The sequence below is a fragment of the Panicum virgatum genome, chromosome 5N (assembly GCF_016808335.1).
Source record: "Panicum virgatum strain AP13 chromosome 5N, P.virgatum_v5, whole genome shotgun sequence".
Classification (NCBI taxonomy): Eukaryota; Viridiplantae; Streptophyta; class Magnoliopsida; order Poales; family Poaceae; genus Panicum; species Panicum virgatum.
In genome coordinates this window covers 23,889,645-23,900,330 of record NC_053149.1, presented here as the reverse complement: position 1 = coordinate 23,900,330, position 10,686 = coordinate 23,889,645, and the positions used below count along the sequence as shown (strand labels likewise).

The 10,686-nt window shown below is 41.4% G+C and overlaps 1 long non-coding RNA gene across 1 annotated transcript; it reads right to left on the bottom strand.

Moving 5' to 3' along the window:
* Positions 1–380: 380 nt before the first annotated feature.
* LOC120676086 lies at positions 381–9,802 on the bottom strand. Its single transcript, XR_005675655.1, has 4 exons — positions 7,306–9,802; positions 6,001–6,744; positions 3,653–3,951; positions 381–812 (listed from the first exon to the last, which is right to left on the bottom strand). It is a non-coding gene; the product is annotated as an uncharacterized LOC120676086 (long non-coding RNA).
* Between the last annotated feature and the right edge of the window lie 884 nt (positions 9,803–10,686).

Sequence of the window (10,686 nt, the reverse complement as noted above, 5' to 3'; positions counted from 1 at the left end):
GAGGAGTGAATTAAATTCCACTACTCACCTTTATTGCATCCTCATGTGACTGATCATTGGATTGACGTAGGGTGTGTTTAGTTGGTGAAAAGGTTTGAGTTTTGGTACTGTAGCATATTTCGTTGTTACTTGACAAATAATATTTAATTATGGACTAATTAGGCTTAAAAGATTTAGTTCGTGCTAATCAGTTAGACTATGTAATTAATTATTTTTTTAATTCTATTTAATACTCTATGCATGTGTCCGAAGATTCGATGTGACGGGTACTATATAAAATTTTGTGGGACTAAACAGAGTAGTCTCCCCTGCTGCTGGTGATCAGGCAACAGTGATGGAAAACTAAATTCAAAAGAAAACCTACGCCTTCGCATTGAAGCTTGATGATGCAATCGAGAGTTGAACTCTTAAATAACGACCACATGCTACAAACGTATATACTTCTGATTTCCACAGCCACATGCTAACAACCAGCTAGGTTTTCTTTTGTTTATTCTGGGACAATTGCATTCGTAACTAGTAAGCTTAAAATTTCACATATTTCTTTTGGTACAACATGTTTGAAGATATTTACACAGATATACTAATCCAAACAATCATAGTTTGATCCTCGCATTCTTCCTCTTCCAACTGTGGACTAACAGACTCGACGTGGTTTTCCCATCTTGCACATGAACACTTTGATACTTGCAGCGGCAACGTGACTTAGCTCGAACACCAGAAGGCAGCTGCAGCTGCAGCAACCAATGCTGTGCCAGACCGATCAAAGAAAAAAAATGCTGTGCTAGAAGCTCCTTTGCTGACAGTTGTACCTACAAAATTGGACGGCGAGAATGGATCAATAATTTTTGCATCTGTGTAATAAATTTCTACATTCGTACGTGAAACTATCAAAAAGATCGATTTTGGATACTTGAATCAATACTTTTGCAATAATACAATACACATCTTTGAACCACATGTTTTCTCGATCCAAATTTGTAAGGTTCGCACTTACGAGTAATTGTAAGAAAACTATCACTACTACAGCCACCCCTATCACCGCCGGTTCTAAAAGTGCATCACCAACGGTTTTGGGTACCGTTGGATTTAAGTCGATGGTGATAGCGGGGCCATCACCGCCGGTTCCAGAACCGGCGGTGATGGAGGGGGTTCATCACCACCGGTTCATAAACCGGCGGTGATGCGTGCGCCAACCGTTGGTGATGTGCACCCATCACCGCCGGTTCGTATCTGGAACCGTTGGTGAAGATATTTTTCCCATCAAAAAAAATATTTTCATATAATAATATTATATCATTTGTACAACATATATAATATATAATTATAGCAACAGAATTTTTAAGAGGCAGACATACTAAGACCAAAAGGCTGACCTATGAGATTGGTTTAAACTTCACAAACATATATTAAGAAAATTCATATAGCCATGAACTCAAGGATTGAATCGGGAATGAATAACATAACAGACTGATCATGGAAACAGAACATGACAGAATACACTCAAAGCTCCAAATAAGCTTGATCATACTATAAGTATGCATAGAAGAGCACAAGGGTTGCTACATACCTACAGCAGCACAATCATTGTGCCAAAAGAGTGCCACATCAGTGGAGCTAAATCTGGAAACATCACCCTTTTCTGAAAAATAGTTGCAAAAAAAACATTACATACTAAAGGAAGGTAATCAGAGGACGACGACTTACTTCCTTTCTGGGGAACAATGAGGAAATCGCCGTCTGCGTTGCAAGGCTCATCCGTCCATAGACCTGTTAGTAGCATATCTAGTGTAGAGTAGAGTACATGATATATATATATATAACAAAAAGCATTTATTCTCAGAAGAAAACATGCATGAATGCCACCAGTCTAACAAAAAGCATTTATAAATTGGTGCAGAAGTTTTGCTAGCAACAACCATAATCATAACCAGTCTAACAAGCAACATAAGCACATAGCCACAGCATGGTAGATATCTCATACCTAATGATCCTCTATTCACAGATGACATGCATGGCATGAAGAGCAAGCAATGGAAATTGGCAACAGCATGGTAGATATTTCTAGTAAACAGATGGTATGTCAAAGAAGCAAATCATGAGATGGGTAGAAAGGCTTACCGGAAAGAGAAGATATGATGAATATTAGCTCCCGATGAACAAATGAAAATGAATTATAGTCAGATCCTACAAAATGAAGCTTAACTTTCACTTAGCTCATTGCATTGCACACATAAACTGCTACAATAGCGAAAAGTAATTGGGAGAAATCATATTGTAGCTTTAACAAACAAATTTGTTAAAGTTGACCTGAGGAAAATTACCTATTGTAGAATAAAAATGGTAGAGACAAGAATGTAGTGAATTGGCGCATTTTCTTATTGATCTCATGGTGCTCTTTTATAGGGGGGTTACAAGGTCCCTAATTCCAGGAATTAGTATAGGACATTAATTCTCTTTGTAACAGTAGCCATAAGGATAATTCATGGCCTTCAACCATGGTGGTTACCATGGTCTTAACTCCATGGCTGTTACTATTGCCTTCACTCCATGGTTGCTGTATTTGTGAGGTCAAATATGTTTTGTAACATTACCAATGGAGGAACAAAGAAATGTATATGAGAAAAAAAAGGGCAGACCCTGGCATGTGGAGCTCGCTGGAGCCATCGTCCCACCACGCGATGCCGCAGAGGGAGGCCGACGTCAAAGCGCCCGCGCCGCCGTGAGCCCTGCTCCTCCGAGCCGCCCGCACGCACGGAGCTCGGAGCGCCCGGATCTGGCCGCCGCCGGAGCTCGGAGCACCAAGGCGCGCCCGGATCCGGCCGCCACCTGAGCTCGGAGCGCCACGGCGAGGGAGGGAGGAGGGCCGGCGCCACCGCCATGGGATGTTGCGGGAGGAGGGAGGACGAGGCGACGGAGGGCCGGCCGCCGCAGATCCGCCATGCTCTGTGCGGATCCGGCCGCCATGGCCACCTCACAGGCCTCTACCACCGCCGCCACCATGGGAGGGCGCGGGAGGAGGATGAGGCGAAGGGCCGGCCGCCGCTGCCATGGGAGGGCGCGGGAGGAGGACGGGGCGGAGGGCCGGCGCCGCCGCCCTGGGAGGGCGCGGGAGGAGGGAGGACGGGGAGGTGGAAGGCGCCGCGAGTGAGGGTGAGGGAGGGCTATCTGCCCTTTACTGCTCAAAAAAAAGGAGGGCTATGGGCGGACGCGAGCGGGGCAGGCGTGGCCTGTGGTGATGTGCCTCATCACCGCCGACTCGTGGATGGAACCGGCGGTGATGGTCGGCGACTCCATCACCGCCGGTTCGTGTTACCAACCGGCAGTGATGATGGACATCACCGCCGGTCCCAACGGGATCCGGCGGTGATGAAGCATCACCGCCGGTTCATTTCAAACCGTTGGTGATAGCCCGTTTGCTATGACCAGTTCTGTAGTAGTGTATCAAATGATTGCTAGCATAACCCAAAAGAACTCTGAACAAGAAGATAAAATGAGATCAACACATACACAGTGAACTGAAACATGAAAAAGAACTAGTCACTTGCAGCTTCAGACGAAGGGAAATTAGGATAAGAAAACATAGATGGGCATCAATTAATCACTGAATTCGATTACACATGTTTGGTTTATAAGACGACAGATAACTGACCAGATTTGAGTTGCTAACCACGGATACCACCGGCGGCAGACGAGTGCGGAGTGCCCTTGCAGCCGCCACACTACGAGCACATCTGCCATGATGCTGTCCACCCAACCCAGTACCCGGTACCCACACTACCGAGCACATCTGCCGGCCTTGTTCCCCCGCCCGCCGGTCGGCTGGTGCCTCGTCTGTGGGCGCAGCTGCTATGGTGGTGATGGCGGCCTGCATCCGCCGTGCCCCCTGCTCCTTCAGGCGCTGCCACTTTGCGCGCCGTTGAGTGTTAAATTTGATAGCCATTGAATCACCTATAATTTAGTTATAGATTTATTTAGTTTTATGCTTGTTAAATTTATGTCTTATCTATAATTAAGGTATACATAATCCAATGAGTATGAAATTTTTTACTACAATTCAAGCATACAACAATTTACCAACCATAAAAATTTCACCACAATTAGACCATAGAAGGTACATCTATGAATTATTTTAATTAGTTATAGAAAAGTATAGATCTAAAGCTACGGCAAAAATTTTGTACTAAGAATATCATATTATATGTTCACTAGTTATGTGGAGTCCAACAAAATTGAATTTTCTATTTTATAATTTTTCTATAATTTACTATGAATTTTCAAAAATTTAGGGGAATTAAATAAAAAACAAAAAGACAAAACCACTCTACTATAGCAAAACCACAGTCCAAAACTACTTTGGGGGGGTTATTTGACCGAATTTGGAAAGTTAAAGGGATGGAATATCCAGGTTTATAGTTTGGGGTGAAATAGTCCACCTTAAATAGTTGGGGGATTAAGTAGACTTTTTTCTTATTTTTTCTGTCCCCCCTAGATTGCACGGAGCCACGGACGGTGGTTTTCTGATGGTTTTTCTTTTTTATAATTTCCGGTGGGGTTTTTATAGTGTTCTAGTGGTTTTTCTAGAGATTGAGAAATTTGATGAAGCTCGGTCAAACAAAGTCGTCTTACTATTACTAATTGGAGACTCCTTTGGAGCCTTCATGTGAAACCGCCTAAGATCCTAGGTGGACATTCTGAAAAAATAGAAAAATCTTATAAATTCTCACAAAAATCAGAAACATCCAGCCATCAATCCAACAACTCTAATTATAATAACCATCAGATCTGTTATCTTTTCTAATAAATTACCCACCTCTGTCATTGCCATTATGAAAATAGACTAAAGTAACACCCTAAATATGTATCTAAATTACTCACCTCTGCCATTATAAAAATCTAAAGTAACCCCTAATCTTTGTGTAAATTACCCACCTATGCCATTATAAAAATAATGCAAATACCCCCCTCTAAATTTGCATATAAATTATCCAGTTATGTCATTATTATTACAAGTTAAATTACTCATAAATCTGAATCTAAATTATATAATTACAATAATACATTAAAGTGTACTAATATAAAATTCTAAAATTACTATTTCTATCATTATTAATATATTATTTATATTAAAATACTACCCACGATATATGTCACCATATATTCATGTATGATGGAAGAGATAAGAACGCTAATTCACAAACAATAAGTTCAACTAAACATATATTGAATACATATGGGGGTGCACAAAATGAAATCTATTATAACTAAATAATAAAAATACATATTTGGAGTATGTGTTAGAACATTTAATAGATAAAAAAGGCGTGAGATGGATAATTATAATTATTAATTTTATTTTTATATTAATTATAATTAGCCCATGCGGGAGCACGGGTTGAAAGACTAGTGTACATAATGGACGGTGCAATCCGGTCTAAGCAAACATGCACGGGTTGGAAATATATTAATACGCATCAGGCAATCATCTGCACCTACTACAAAATTTGGATAGGCAAATCTAAGCAGCACCCCCCTGGTGAACAAATACCAAGTGGTAAGAAGCAATGGAACTAGCTCTGATTAGAATACCATGCTAATGTCAGATTTCAGAAGGTTTATTGTCTGCAAATTTCATCAGTTGTAATGCAGTGTGCATTGCCTACAAGTAGTTTCATCAGGTTTATAGTCAACCAATTTGATCAGTAGTATCCGACAACTTAATTTTTATTCTGTGTGCAAATCATACAACATAAACTAATGTCCTATTTATGTATGCAGTGCGTAAAAGTAAATTTCCTTTATGGGCACTGTTTATGCATATGCTGGAACCCTTCATATACAAGAGAGCATGGCATAAAACAATTGTGTGCTGGACTCATATTGGCTCTGAAACTCTTCGGTATGTGATGCAAGAGATCCATAGATTTCACAAAAAAGGGAAATAAAAATGACATTTTGACCTAGGTAATTAGAGAGATGATTGAGCTACTGAGTTCAGACCGAGGTTGAATTCAAAGCGCCGGCGGCTTGCTCGCAGTCATTCGAAAGACAAAAACAGTTAAACAACTACAAATAATAGCAAATTAATTCAGAGCATGTAGATAATTCGGAGCACATAGAAGAATTACTAGAATATAGTTACAGTCCTAGCTGATAAAATCCTCATTCACTAGCCAATGCACAAGGAAAATAAAACCAATTAGTATTCATTCTTTTCTACTAACAAAATCCTTCTTCAATATAAAATGACTGAAAGTGTAAATCGATCAACACACCATAAACCAACAAGAAGGGAAATAACATTCTCCTGCAAAATATCTCCACCAATGAAGGCTATACTAATCCAATGAGGGCGTGATTCATCAAATCACCAGGAACTCTGCAGGCACGGCGGAGGCAATCTGAGAATAGATTGCACAGATCGGCCGGCGGACACCGATCCAATTTTGGGGATGAAGATTGGGCTGTCTCCGACGGCGTTCCTGTACAGGTCTGTGCTGCAGAGGAGGCGGCAGTTCAAGCTCGGGAGGTGCCAAGAGCTTGGCAAAGCTCCAGGGGCTCCCGCGCGAGGCGCTTACCGGAGGCCGTAACGGATCCAGGACGAGAGCCGGCGGCGCAGGTAGGCACGGGAGCGGCCGAGCGCACGGGCGGGCGTTCGCGTGGAGCCAGCTGCGCCACCACCGGCCGAGCGCCACCGTCGATGGAGGGAGAGGACAGAGGAGGGTGATGATATGTTGGGCCCACCTGTAAGAGAGATAGAGTGGGAGAGGTTTTTATGTCCATACCAAAATAAAAGGTTGTCCATACACCTGTGAGCCCAAATACGCTGGAGCGTGTATATAATGGCATATTTCAGTTCTAGCAAAAATTATAATGGCAGTGGCTCAGTTTCGCGAATAGTAATGGTATATTTTAAAAACAGTAAAGTTATAATGGCACAGATGCAATTAACCCTTTGTAAAATATGGTGTTCAGTTGGCACGTCTTTATATACTCCACCATAAGGATGATGATCTAGCACAACCATGTTAGGATCTCGGCATGTCTCATATTGAAAATCTACCACAACAAAATTTGGTAAAGAAAATTAGGTTAAATAAAATTATCATTAAATGTATCATATGGTTAAGGGTGAAAAATGAAGTATTTCAAATGAATCTACCTCTCACATTAAATGCCCTTGCTTAACATGCTTAATATAGGATGGTTAGAACCTTTCTGACATTCCTCAAAGCAACCAGATCACATTGATCTATGGATAATCTCAAAAAAAATGAACTATGGATGTAACCTCCTGATGTTCACCAGAGGAGCAGCATCAATGTCTTCAAGCACCAGATCAATGTTCCGGTCACGAGTAAAGATAGCAGGGTCCTGGCACATATCAATAGATGCGTCCAAAAAGGCTCTGATCATGTTCAGCATAGACCTGCATATTGCTGCACAATAAACAACCAGATCATCATCTAGAGCCATATAAACATTCATCCATACGTTAGGAAGGCTCTGATGTCTCAAGCATCTACAAGTTACAAGTTCATCCCCTTCACCATGTTGAATCTCGAGGGAGCCAAGACAACACTGCAGGTAAAACAAAACTTCATTTCAAAAGGCACCAACCTCCGATAGTACATCTAAGAACAATAACAGTTTCAATAACTTCATTTCAATAAGAGTAGAAGATACAAGCCAAAACAAATAAATTTCACCTATTGTCCAACCATAAGTTAATCACTATGAACAAAGCCATCAAAAGTGTTTTGGCCTTAGAGTTTGTATGAAACTCAAAAAGAAAATTAATTACAGTTGTACCATACAAAAATTGCAGTTATATATATTAACCATTAAACAGTTTGATTGTTGCGGACTGTAAGCATAGGACAAAAAATAAAACTATGTAAACATTGTGGCTGTTTCGCTGCATGGAATCAGCAAGGCAACAAAGAAAAGGACAATAAGTATCAACAAAGAAAAGAACAAAAAAGCAAAACTAGTGAGGCTATCTTAGATCTACCTTGTACTCATAGACAGAATAAATACTATGTTATTCTAGCCAAATTGATCACGTGAAAGAAAATCCAGTAATGCAGAATCCTTGCATGGTTTAAACAACACGACCTATATATAAAGAAATGATTATACAATGATTGCAAAAGGATTTACTAATAGTATCTCTTATCTTGATGTCATTTTGGATGGGTTAGTAGAACAAAAGAAAATTAAACAATCATGATTTCCTTAATTGTCTATATGCATTAGAGGACCTTGAAATTGTTTGGACAAAGACAAACACTCAGCTTCGACATTATACTTCAGAAACATAGTTAACTCACAATGTTGCTTAGGTACCGGCCAGGTTATTTATTCAAGCTGTCAGCACAGAATGAATGCAGCATAATTTTAGAACTCAGATCACCAACATATGCGAAATGCACCTAGAGGTTTCCTTCGACGAAACAACACTGTAAATTCCTTATTTTATAAATAAATGGTATACTTTCAATCACCGTAACACATTTATCTAGTAGGCCCCAAGTACACCATACTGTTAGGCCCCCAAGTACACCATACTGTTGATTATACCACATTGCCAATACCTTTACGTAAGCCAGTGCCTCAAATAAATCATATACAGATATAGTTTGATGTAGAGTACATATTTGAGAAATCAAACTACCAAGACATTGATGTACAGGTACCAGTGAAACAAAGTTCATCAAATTAAATCTACAAAAAGAAAATAAAGGAAGAGAAACAACAAAAGACCTCAAATCCCAAGGCAACAAATATTATCACAAATGCAAGGCATATGAAAGCAGGGAAGAAATAGGTTGAAAGCAGTCCGAAGCCTGAGAAGATAAAAAGTCATAAATGACATGAAATAGCATAAAGGCTCTGGTATATTTGACCGCAAAATGGCATATATAGAATACATAATGAAACTGACATAGAATTGTCTTATGACGACATGCATAATGAATAATGAAAATATTGCAGTAGTACAATACATATATTAGATAAATAGAGCAGGGCACATGCCCTGAACCCTGTTGTCTCACAAGAGCATGCTACCTATAGCAACACTCGAACCATCTCAATATCATTCACTATTCAGTAAGCCTTGGTCTTTTGCCTCCAATCCTTGCCAACGAAGTCATGATGGTTAAAAAGTTAGGGACCTCTAGCTTCTTCAGCTGGTCAGGTGTTCCTCTCAATCTCGGAACAACTTCTGAATCCTGTTCGATGATCTTCTTTCTTAGCTTGTCCCAACAACTGATTATGAAGTAAAATTCATGGAACATTATCCCTCTTGCCCACTTACGATGGTGGCAGTAGATGAGCAGGTGATCAGCAAGTGTGTAGGGCTGCACAGACGTCCATGCTACCACTGTCGGCTTGTCGTCCAGGTGCAGCATTGACAAACTTTCAAACGAGCCATCACTGAGTGAATGCACCAACACAGTGTTTACAGTCTTCGGCATGGCAAAGTAGATGCAGTTGCTGCTGATGGAAGGTTGATTCATGGCTGAGACAGATAGGCACCGGTCATCACTAAGGAACAGCGCCCGGTCACCTAGGCTGAGCACTCGAGTTAGCTCATGACGGTTGAGGTCCACTTTGAAGAGTAAAGGCGTTGAATTTCTCGCTGGACACCTTGTGTAGGACGGCGACAAGCATGGCTCCCATCGACTCCGCAAGGTAGTAGCGGCAACTCCGAGGGCAGCCAATCTCTTTTGGTAACAACTGGATCAATGTGCTTTTTCCGAGGGTACACTTGCACAAGCTGCCTCCCGATCTGTGTCACACCCAGGGTTAACCGAACCGTCGGTAACCGGCGGTCAAATCGGTCCGGCCCGGTTCCGGTTTGGTCCGGTATGAAATCGGTCCAAATTCAAAATTTAAATTTGAATTCAAAAAAATGAAAAATTCTTTAAAAAAATTCCTAAAAATACTTCAAGTTGCGACGAATCTAATGGTGTCAAATTTTCTCAAAAATTCGTTCGTTTAACATACTTTTCGGGCATTTAAAGTTAAAACAAAAAAGAAAAGGAAAAAAATGAGACGGCCCATTAAGGCCCACTTGGTAAACCGGTCAAACCGGCCGGTAAACCGGTTACACATGCGATTTTAAATTTAGATTTGAATGCAAACCGGTCAAACCGGCCGGTAAACCAGTCTAACCGGTCGGTATACCGGTCCGAACCGGTTGAACTGGGAAGTTTGAATTTAAATTTGAATTTGTCCGATTCCGACCGGTAACCGGTCAAACCGGACCGGTATACCGGAACCGGAGGCCGGCGGTTACCGGTTAGCGGTCAGATTTTAAAACCCTGGTCACACCATAGAGCTGGCCATTGAAAGGCAAGGTGTTGGTGAACTGGATAAGAGTGTGGATGATGCGCCAGTCCTTGCTGCTGGGCTGCGTGCATATCACGACCAGGGTTAACCGAACCGACCGGTCCGGTCAAACCGCCGCCCTCCGGTAGCGGTTTACCGGACCGGTTTGACCGGTAACCGGTGGAAACCGGTTGAATTCAAATTCAAATTCAAATAAATTCAAAAAATCCCGTGCAACCGGTTCCGACCGGTTTACCGGCCGGTTTGACCGGTTTACCGGCCGGTTTTACCGGTTTACCGGTCGGTTTGACCGGTTTGAATTCAAATTCAAATTCAATAGCTCCCGTG